The following is a 12,228-nucleotide window of genomic DNA, read 5'->3' as shown; positions in this document are numbered from 1 at the left end:
GCCACGCCCCCTTAACCGCCTACAAGTCGACATAGAAAATTTCATATCCAAATAAGAAGAGCAATTTAAAAGCTAGAGATTCAAGATTTTGCATACACGAAGAGAAACGTGTCCTAGATTTTTGCTGAAAATTTCGGACAGTAAATATCCAAGATATTCAAATTAGAAATTTTGCTGTTTGATTCGATGATGGACCGCTGGCAGTTATTAAAACTTGACCACATGAAAATTGTGTGGCATTTGTGTGGAGAAATATAGTTATTTAAAAATATTTTTAAAGTTTGTGTAAAAAATCTTTTAAGAAATCTCAAGCTCAATTTTTGACCGATTGCTGTTATGGAAGCTTTAAGATATAGTAGTTCGATTTTGAATAAATTAACCAGCTTTGGTCAGGGTGTAACAGACAGTCCCAAATATACAATCTGTGAGTTTGGTTAAGATATCGTTAGAAACCAAAAAGTTTATCATACTAAAGGTTAAGTGAACCCGATTGTTCCCATGACAGCTATATGATATAACAGTGCGATTTTGACCAATTTTGGTCAGGGTGTAACAGGTTGTCCCAATATACAATCTTTGAGTTTGGTTAAGATATCTTTAGAAACAAAAAAGTTTTCCATACAATAACTATATTTCTCCATACAATTGTCGTAAGGTGACCTTTGACCCGTTTTTGGGTCCATTAAATGATCTCCGATCGTGCTCAAATTTTGGAAGTGTATTCTAGGGGTAAAAACTAATATTTTACTAATTTTTTTTAAAAAGGCTACCCTAGTGCTGAGTCGCAGAGCTCAGGAGATGGTTGGTCAGCCGGTCGTGAGTTCCAAGTTATATATAATATTAACATTGAATGTTAATAAACATTTTTGAAATTATGAAACAGAGTACTGTAAAACCAATATGTCAATTTGGCAAGTTGTACGCAAAACCCTGTGCGGTTTTGAACTTTCTTTTAAAATTGAGTCGATGGTTCGATTCCCGGAAGCTTTAACTATTTGTTTTCTTTATGGTTTTTTAAATTTTGTTTTTTTGTTTTGTTTATAATTTTTTTTTTTATGTACATTAACATTTGTAACACACATATATGTGTTGTGTGTTCTTATCAAATCTCGAAAATGCACATCGCATTTGGGAAGTTTGTTTGGCACGGAGCCAATAGTTCATTTTTAGATCCACGCCCCCATTTAGGACGATGATCTATTTTTAGCTCCTTGCCAAGGGTGGCAATCTTGAGGCAATACCGAGGATATCGATATCGGCGATCGGCGGCCATTATGCGGCGGAGCGTCACTTTTCTGGTGAGCTTCAAGTGTACAGACGTGCGAGCGGAAAAACAAAGGTGCAGCAGGATACAAGTGAAACGGCAAGGAGACCCGAAAAAGACAATACGACACGAAGGTGAAAAACAACAGTGAGCAGCCAAACGACGTCCGCCAGTATTTTAGTGAAAGTGTGTGTTGTTGTTTGTTGTGGCAAAAATCATTTTTTTGACGAAAGCGTTCGTAAAAAGTAATAAAAGCATTCGATAGAGAAAGCTTGAAAGATTACGAATCCAAAAGATTTTTGAAATCAGGTAAATATTGTGGGCGTGACAGCCTCTCAAAGTTGACCCATTTTTCACAGCGCGCAAAAATGTGAAAATTTTATAAAAAATGCAAACCTTAAAACTGATTTGATGACAATTTATATGACCGATCTTTATGTTTTTGTTTTCATATGAAAAGTACATTTATTTCTAATTAAATGCCGCAGAATTTTGTTTCTTCACTTGTTGACCTTTTATCCCAGCGATGTTTAAAATAAGCACTAAAATTAGGATATTTTTGACTTTGCTGGAATAGAACTAAAATTGGACTCATTTGGACTCGATCCCACTACCACAGGAGTCGGTGTTAATCAATTCTCTAACGAAATATTCCGGTCTTTTATGCGTCCAGCTGCGTCTGGGGAAGTTATAGGACAAAAACTGATGCAACCTCGCAAAAAAAAAAAATGGTGATAGAAGAGGAAGAGCGCAGTACAATTACATACGCTTTCGCTATGCCAGGCATCATACAAGATTTAAAAAAAAATTTTTTTTTTTTTTTTAACTAGCATAACAAAACTATTTTAAATACTTATTAATGTTGTTAAAAATACGAAAAAAGATTGAAACGTATATTTTGGGCAAACAAAAATTGATTTTTTTTTAATAAATTTTGATTTTTGCCACGCTTTTCGGCCTCCTGTCCCAGTGTGCGCCGCTGCGCGCCAAAACCAAGCGTCGCTGTCTCCACCCGTGGGGGTGTGTGGGCTGCCCCCTTCGGGCTCCACCTGCAACAACAACAGCAACAACAACGACTTCTTCGAGGGACAGTGCGTGTGTGTGTTCGCCGAGACGCCGCACAGTGGGACAGAAGGGGGTGGGAACTGTATTTAAATCATTTTTTCGATGAAAGCGATTTTAAATGTAATAAATGCATTCGATAGAGAAATCTTTAAGGATTACAAATCCAAAAATGTTTGAAATCAGGTAAAAATTGTGGGCGTGACAGCCTTTTTTCTTTTTTTTTTAAATTGCGTAAGAATACTATTTTAAATACTAATAAATGTTGTTAAAAGATAAAAAAAGAATAAAATGTATATTTTGGCAACAAAAAATTGATTTGTTTTTAATATTCCATGTAAAATATGCGCTGAAAATATTTTTAGACTCTGACCGAAAGCCCTAAATCAACCAGAGGGCCTATCACGCAGTGCAAACCCTCATTTTAAAGCTCAAAAAGTTGTTTATCAAATGCTTCTTAAATTTTTGAAATATCTTTATTGGTTCAAAAGATATGATTTTTGTACAGCAAATCAGAGAATGTCCCACTGTGCGCCGCTGCCCGCCACAACAGCGAAAGCGTGTGTGTGTGTGCTTGGTGTAAGCCGTCGCTGCAGCTCCACCTGCAACAGCAATAGCAACCCCCGCACAGCCTCGGAGGGCATTCCGCCGCCAACGGCAACAACAACAAATGCATCTACGGCGACGACGCCACAACCCGCGGCGAGGCAACGCGCGACGCTACATACGGCGCCCGCATCTGTTGGGAGTGGTCTAAGGAAAGGCAGAGTGGCTGGTGCTGCCAAGGAGAAGAAGTTTTTGTAAGCCCCCCCTACTGTAAACATTGAACTTCGGTAAGCGTTGTGCATTTATATATTGTTCGAAAACATGGTCTTTCGCATCTGAAGCAACAAATAAAGGAAACCTCCATGCGCTGCGATCTCCTCTCTGATACAATAAATTTATAACGATGCGTGTAAATATTTTACTTTCCTTAGGTTTTAAAGGTGTTTTTCAGGTGGCAGGATAACTGGGTGTGGTCTGGCCTGGATCTGGCAGGGTGGCTGGAGCATCATGGCGAGACTGTTAAGGGCGCAGTCCCCTACGTCTCCTGTGATAGCTCTGACATCTTGCAAGATCTTGGCCAGCCTTTGGAGGAGTCCGGTCCAGGGCTCAGTCCGACACGGCGCCAAGGATGTCGTTGCCGGGACAATAAAGGGCTCCGCCCCTACGCCTCCCTGCGGTCACTTTTGGTAACTGTCGGGCTGGGACCTAGCCCGGATGCAGCGTGCGCACCAATCCGGAAGGCTCAATGGAGTGTCTCCACGGACTCGGTCCGGGGGATCCTCCCTTGCACCCGACGGTAGGGTGCCATGCCTGCCTGGGTCGACCAGTTATCTATACAACAATATAGTAAACTCAACCGATCCTTACGAGAGCGCACGTATACCCTCTTGCGCCCCCGTAGCTCTAACCTCCAGTTGTCCCAGTATTTACAAATTTTCTGTAAATGGCCCTGGCCGAACTGAGACGTCGACCTCGGCTGGAAAAGCTTCGATACAATTTCATATAGCTGACATAGGACCGATCGGGCGAAAATCAAATTTTAGTATGAAAAACTTTTTTGTTTTATGAGATATCATTACCAAACTTATAGAATATGCATTTAAATTATTCTAATATATCCTGATTGAAGTTGGTGGAAATCGGCCCACAGTATCATATAATTGTCATTTAAACAAGTAGTCGAAAAAGTAATGCAACGCTCTGCAGTAGCGTCAAGTGAGCAAAAAATATATAAATATAAATTCGAGTATGCTCGACTGTAGTACCGCGAGCAAAGCGAGCAGGGGGCGGAGCCCCTAGTTTAAATAAATTCTGGCATTGTTCTGTTGAAATAGAGTCCCACATCTCTTGAAATTTTGTTTTTAAACCAGAAAGGGTTCTTTGAGGCTCATTTTTTAGGTTTCTTTTCATTATATCCTATATATTTTCGATTGGGATTAGGTCTGTACTATTTGATGGCCAATCTAAGACCCCAATTTCCCCAATACTGCAGCCATGATTTGGTTGGTTTGGCAGTATGAGATGATGCTGCATCCTCGTGAAACGTGTATTCACCACAGTCAGTCAGTTTTGGTTTTTATGGCAGTAAACTTTCTTCTAGTATGTTAATGTACTTCTCAGCATTGACCATCCATCAATAAAGTGCAGTTTTCCTACCCCTTTGGCAAACATACAACCCCACACCATTATGCTGGCTGGAAACTTAACTGTCATTTTAAGGCAGTCTTTATGGTACGCTTCAGTTTTGTTACGGATAACTCTCCTTCGCATCACCGACACTCACATCAAATTTAGCTTCATCGTTAAATATGATGGAGTTCCATTGCCTTTGAGTCCAAGACCTCCGTTCCCGAAACCATTGTAAACGCTTTTTCTTTTGGCGAAGCGTAAGCAATGGTTTTCCTTGGCCTCAGAGTAATTTAAGATATAGAGTATGTACTATAGACAATCTAAATACATACTTTATGGAACTTATATCTAATATCTCGCAACTGCAGGCGCGTCCACTCACGCTTAACACTTTTTCCGATTTAATGTGACCATTGTGATGCTAAATTTCGTAGACCTCGGCGACGATCAGCGAGCTGTTAACGAGCTGTTAACTCCGATGTTCGGCCTCTACTTGCTATATTATTTTCAATATTGCCATTTTCTTAAAAAAATTTATTATTCCTTGAACGGACGACTTAGCCAGATTTAATTCCTTGTCTATTTCACCAAAAGATTTCCCAGATAATCTAGGACTTAACTTCTTATTTCTTTGCAAATCGGCTTAACACGTGTCATCGTTGCTAAACTTTGCATAAATTGAAGCAATAACAGATTTCCTACATTATGCATTGCATAACTGTTTCCAGATTATGAGTAGATAGTTAGTTGTTATTGTTATTTTGCTTTTGTTTAGATCTTCTTTCAATTCTAAGCTAAGCTAACGCACCTCATCTCTCGCTTTGGCGATTTGCACTGGCCTGCAAGATCGGCCGATTTAACCGTTCCAAACTTTTTTTGGAAGCCATCAAAGACACTATTCGACACCAGTGCGAGAATTTGTCGCCCGAAGTTCTCGCCGAAGTGATGAAAAATTCTATAAAACGATCCCGTATGGCAACCAATTGTGACGGCGCCCATTTGGCTGATATCATCTTCTCGACTTGACCAATAAAATTCTATAGGTTCAAATAAACAAAACATATAGTTGAGCTCCGTCTGCTTGAACGCGTCGATCTCAGGGACAATAAAAGCTAGAGACTTCAATCGTGGTAAGTAGGTTCCTGGATACCGTACGAAGATTTTTTTAAGATAGATAGATAGATAGAAAGACAGATAGATAGATCGAAAATTAAGTTTTAGTAAGAAAACTTCTTGGTTTTTTATCTCGACCAATCTGACACAATATACATCTGGCTGGTATTATACATCCTGACCAAATTTGGTGTAAAACGGACCACTATAGCATAGAGCTACCATAGAGACGGTCAGTCGAAATCAAGTTTCAGTATGAAAAAGCTATTTGTTTTTTGAGATATCTTAACTGAACTGATAGAATATGCATTTAGTTTGTTTTTATACATCCTGGCCAAATTTTTTATATCATATAGCTGCCATAGCAAAATTCGGTCAAAAATTAACTTTTAGTACAGAGTACCTGGGCACAGGGTATCCTACTGCGAGCGTGTAAAAATCTACATTTTTGACCTTTTTCCTAGGGCTTACACAAAAAATGTTTTTATGCAAAAAGCGTTTAAGAAACAATTCTAATAGTGACTGCAAGAAAAACTTTCAAAAATATCTTCGCTTATATTTTTTTAAATTTTTTGTATGCGATGATCTCAAAAAAATGTTGTATGAATAGGAGGAAAATGTGCAAAAAAAAAAAAAAATTTTAAAAGTTTCAAAAAATCATAAAAAAAATATGTGAGGAGATATTTTTGAATCAATTTTCTTGCAGTCACTATTAGAATTGTTTGGAAAAACTTTTTGCATCTGAACATTTTTTATTTAAGTCCTAGGAAAAAAGACAAAAGAGTAGATATTTAAATAAATTCAAATTTATATAAATAAATTTAAATAGTGAGTAGATTTAACTTTAGTTTTGTGTAAATACTTTTGACAACCCCTGTATAACACCAAATTAGGGAGTTTTTTCAATGCGTCAACGAAACCCATAGGCAGGGTGGGTAAAGACGCAGAGCACCGCTAACATCAAATGTCTCTATCTGTCTTTGTATTAATTAAATATCTTGTGAATATCCCCTCTTTTATCTTTATCTCTCTATTAGCATACAGAATAATCAAATTTTTTTATATATGCTCGTAAGTAAAATATAAGTAGGTATTGAGATATGTTAATGTACCCCCAGGCTGTTTTGCTTGATTTTGGCAGATGCCCTGTTCGAGATCTGAACAAATGTCATTTAATTGTCCTACTTATTGTCCTAGCATCAGGATCAGATGCAGACTTTTAAGTATACAGTTCTTTATCAGAAATGGAAGATAAAATTAATGTATATCTAAATACAATAGCGGGTATCTCACAGACTCGACTACTGCGTTCTTAACATACTTGTTTAATCAATTTACGCTTATGAAACTGAACTTACATCTTTTTACCAGTGTACTTAGTCATCACGAAACGCCGTCACATATTAGTAAATGTAACACCTCACTCAATAAGTCCCGGGCCTAACTAATAAAACAACAATTTTTATACAAAATTCAATACCCTGATTCCATCGCTTCTTTATCAATGCGATGCCATTTTTGAAATATCTCTTTACTAAAGAAGTGTACTTTTTTTTTGTTTTACCGATTTTAAGCAAACGCTACACCCAGAACAGCTTTCTCATAGACAAATGTTTTTACTAGATTTTGAAAATACTTTAATCTGCAAACTTTTAAATCCTTGCCTACCTACCTCAACTTAATGAAAAATATTTTATAGATTTTTTTTATATTCTCCGGAGCAACTGCCTAATTTGAACGATTAAAAAATTCTTTATCGTTTATTGCCCACGTTTAACCTTATCATTAACCGTTGTTTTTAACAGAACAGAGTCTGAATAATATTTATAATGCAATGTTTTTGGTTCAAAAGTATTTTTTTCATAAAAAAATTTTTTTTCAATGCAGGAATTCAGATTTTTTCATTGTTTGAAAATTTCAAAAATAATTTTTTCAAGTGACGGTTACTTGCAAACTAATAATTAAATTAAGCTCAAATTTGTAGACAGTACTTATAAGGGATAAAAGTTTCGAAAGAAAAAAAATATGGATTTTTTATTAGTGGCACCAATTATGTGCTAGGCCTGGGACACATTGAGTGATGTGTTATGATAGAAGCTGGTGTTTTTTTTTTTTCTTAATCGCGTCTAAATTGTAATTAAAACACAACCAAAACATAATTCTTTTTAAACGTTACAAAATTTATTTGTCAGAGTCATACAAGAAAGTTATTTTTAATTGTGTGTTACAAATATTTATTTATAGTTTTACAGTATTTGATTCCAAACAGTTTCTGCTATGATGAGTCCACAAGTCTCTTCACTGTTAATAAATGCTTAAGATAAAATTTTGAATATAAAAAGTTAAAATGAATTCATTACTTAATCAATTTCGTCAACTCTCCCAGCCACCGCGATTCATGTTGAATAAAGGAATAGAGAAATTTTTTAAAATTAGCAATGTTAAAAGATTATATCAAAATATCTAATGTGTGGCGTTTACGCATGCACATCAAATTAATGACAAAATCAAATCTACAGAAGTGCAGGGTAATCAACAATTTTTGTTTTTAATGTTAAATTGGTAATTTACAAGTAATTTCTAATTTTTAGTCGAATTGGATGAAATTTTCAGGAGTAAGTAAATGTAGAAAGCATGCCGTTATAGGATTGAATAGGAAAATTTGTTATTTAAACCGATTGTCAACAATTGGGCGTAGTGTTATCTGGAGATATAGATAAAATAACTTGTATACCTACACTTATAGTCCGACTTATTTTATTTAACTCTAAGGTCGATTCTGTAGTGAGGCTTGCTTGGTATATTTGATTATAATTTGCCAGTAAGTGATATTTGATGATTATAGATCGCTGATATTAAAGAGACTTGTAAAGAAATGACTTGTTTTAATTTTATTTCAGCTGGTATTGTTGACAAACTGCGCGTGACATCAGAATTTTTAAGTAAAATGTTCTTTGAATGAATCAGGACGTGGCCTGATCTGAAATTTTACCACTTTGAATATAAATATTTAAATAGATTTCGAACCATAATACTTGGTTCTTTTTGTTTTTTTTTTTGCATTGGTTAATATTATTATAACTAATGTCTTAATTTTTAACAGTGTATTTGTGATTCACGTAATTTTTAGAATGATTGAATGTCAAAGAAAAGATGTCTGTTATGTCAAAACTCATCACATATAACTTGCGATGTGATCGAGCTCTTGCATTGTTCATGAATGATTACTGTTTATGAATGATAATTAGCTAAATAATATTTACAGTAAAGATTTCCTGCAAAGTGTTTATAATACATTGACTTAGTCTCTTACAATCGTTGAGTATGAATAACTTCAGTAGATTTACCTGTCCATACGACTAAATGAATCGATCTGAGTCCGGACTACAGCATGGGCCCCCATCTGGATGTGGCTTTCTATCCTGGCCATTCTCTTCATGTTGTTAACAATCCACAAATTCAGAAATTAAAGTATTTACAATAAAACTGCCTGGTCATCAGCATGTTCGGAATTTATGTCAAATCGTGTCCATTTGTATTTTTATTATTGAATAATAATAATTAAAATTTTACAATTGTATTTTCTCGGGGTTTGTCTTTCAATTTGTTTTTGTTTTCTATATTTTACTATTCAGGTCAAAATGACCAGTTTCAATTTTACTAATTTTTTTAATATTATATTTACGTTTTTCTTGTTGCTTGTGTTTTTTTTTTTCAACGTTTATGGGTTTTATGCAATTTTTTTAATTTAAATTCTAATAACGACATAAAAAATCAGCGCATTTTCATTTTTTTTGTTTTCTCATTTTTAAAAATTAATTTAATTTAAATATTTTCTAGTTTGCGATTTCATGTTCTCATTTATATGGTTTTGTCTTCCTTTGCATATTTTTGGTTTCCTCTTTGATTATTATTAATGACTAATTAAATATTATTTTAAAGTTTGTTTTCTTTTGCTTTAAGTAGATAAGGGAGCATGGTTTTTCTTTTATGTTTTATTTAATAAATATATACTTTTATGTATATTTTTTAAAATTCATTTAAATGCAACTATTTTTTAGGAAAAAGTTTCATCATTTGCTTTTAAATATTTTTTATGTTATTACATAGTATGCTAGGTATATTTATATTTATTTGTTTTCAGTGTAAAAAAGAAATATATTCAATACACATATATAGATATATATGTATATGTTTGTATACACATAGTATAATTTTATCGATATATATGTATATGTATGTGTATGTTTATGTTTATATATGTATGATGAAAGAAACGTTTTTTTATGTTCTAAAAATTATTAGTATTTTTGTATAATCTTATTAACTTTTTCGTTCAGTTAATTATCATTTTGGGTGCAGTTATTTTTGGTTCTTCTGTCCGTAGATCTCATCCACATTATTTTCTTTAATTTTAAATCTATATTCTGTGTTTTTTTTTTTTTTTTGTGACTGTTGTTTAAAAATTGCTTATGTATAATCTGTATTTCAATTGATGAGATTTGAAGGTAATCCTTTTATCGATTGCTAAACCTTACTTTGTTGCTGTACTTAAAATTCTCAATTACACTGTCATCAATTGTCGAATCCTTTGTTGTTGTTTGTAATGAAAAAAAGTGTATACAGTGTTAAACTTAATTATTGTTATTATTTTTCAATGCTGGCAGCTTGCTTGCTATTTTCAGTTATGTTATTTTATTTTTACTGTAAATATTCCTTATTGTATTAGGATCGAAATATAAAAGTACGAATTAAAATTTTTGAAATTTTTCAATTATTGACAAATGAAGAAATTTAAGCAAATAGGATTTCACCTTTCATTAGATAAATAAATACTCTTGCAATGATTTCAGATAAATTTTTGTTTCTGAAAGATTTTGTCTTTTATCAAAAGCTAAATCTTAACTTTAATTAACTGACTCACAAATTTTTACACTTTTAAAAAACTCTACGACTTTAAAATTGATTCCAAAATAAAATTTGTTGTAATCCAAAAATTAAAAAAATTGCACTTGTTTAAAAATTGTATAAAATTTGCGCCTAATAAAAATATTTATCAAGTTCCTCAAATGGAAAACAATATTAAAAATAGTAAAAATAAATAGAATTTGCGATATTTTCGATCATTATTCTCCGTTTCTGCTCCATCATAATATACGAGAAGAAGGAGTTTTTTTCTTCGTGTTTTTTTTTGTATGCTTGTTTTCTTTTTTGAAAAACTATTGCTAATATTTTTGTTACTATTGTTTACAGCTCTTGAATCTTAATAACGAGATATCTATGAATGTAATACACGTATGTTAAGTTTAGTTTAATTGAATGACATTCATTTTGGTATGGGAATCATATATCTATGATTAATACTTTTGTGTCTTTAATTTTTATTATTTGTTGTTGTGGTTTGGTTTATTAATATATTCAAAGAAAAATTCTGATTGTTTTCATTGCACAAGATTTACAATTAGAAGCAGAATTGCTGTAACTTAAAAATTATAAAAATAATGCTATTTTGTAAAAATAGAACATATTTGGTTTAGTTTATGTTTGGAGACATGTTAAATCACTAGAAAACTGATGGATCTGATTACCTGAAGTATTTGGGTTTATCATATTCACACAGTTACTCGAATGACTTATATGTAGTTGTAATTTTTAAGATTTTCGTTTCCTATGCGTGTTTGGCTGGTATGACCGTAATTTCAAATTCCACTTTCGTATAAATTTCACAATCATTTGCATACATCTAAAACTAAAAGAAGGTGCAAGTCCTAAGCTGCTTTAAAAGTATGCAATACACATTATTGCGGAATTCATTCTGAAGTGGAGTTCGAAATAGACCCACATACATATATGTTTATAGAAATTGTGTGCTTGGCTTGTTTGTGGACAGTTACGTACAGTATGATTATTATTTTATGGACCTTCTGTGACAAGATCTTCTAGTAATAGAGTATGTGAATCAGTTTGACAGAATTCACATATGACAAAGAGATTAATTACCACATTAATCTATTTATTATTTTTATTTTTCAGTGATCTTCTCTAAGTGTATAAAGCTCTCTCTTGGTAAGTGATTTGTGTTCATATAGTTTTGATCTCAATACTAAAGCAAAGCACATAATTTTCACTGCACCGAACATGTTTTGTGTTCAATATGATGTTCATTGTTATTGGTATTTTTTTTTTGTGTTTGATATCTTGTGAGTATATTCATCTTTGGAGTGTGTTGAATCATGTTGCATGCATATTGGTGTTGTATCAAGATGGAGTATTCGTTTTACTTAGAATAATAAAATTATTTATAGTTTGATATATATTTATTAATGAAAAAAATATTAAAATAATAAGAAATACCAATAACTGTAAGTTTGAATACCATTAGATACATTTCGCTGTTCTGAATGCAATGAAGAAGCGAACTTTTGCTTAGATATCTGTATATGTATATTATATCTATATCCACGCAATGGATCGATCGATCATTGTTTGCATCACCAAAAAATCATGCATTGCATCAACACGCAGATATTATTGCTCGCAACCATTTAATTTATCAATTTGTATTTCGTATTTCGATCACTCACAATCAAATGAAATTCAATGATTTGCACTTC

General features: G+C 33.2%; 1 long non-coding RNA gene across 1 annotated transcript; it reads right to left on the bottom strand.

Moving 5' to 3' along the window:
- Positions 1–7,863: 7,863 nt before the first annotated feature.
- Positions 7,864–8,627, bottom strand: LOC117782588. Its single transcript, XR_004617299.1, has 2 exons — positions 7,975–8,627; positions 7,864–7,915 (listed from the first exon to the last, which is right to left on the bottom strand). It is a non-coding gene; the product is annotated as an uncharacterized LOC117782588 (long non-coding RNA).
- Between the last annotated feature and the right edge of the window lie 3,601 nt (positions 8,628–12,228).

The sequence above is a fragment of the Drosophila innubila genome (genome assembly GCF_004354385.1).
Source record: "Drosophila innubila isolate TH190305 chromosome 2L unlocalized genomic scaffold, UK_Dinn_1.0 5_B_2L, whole genome shotgun sequence".
NCBI lineage: Eukaryota > Metazoa > Arthropoda > Insecta > Diptera > Drosophilidae > Drosophila > Drosophila innubila.
The sequence above is the reverse complement of the archived record's forward strand: the minus strand, read 5'-3'. Positions and strand labels throughout refer to the sequence as shown.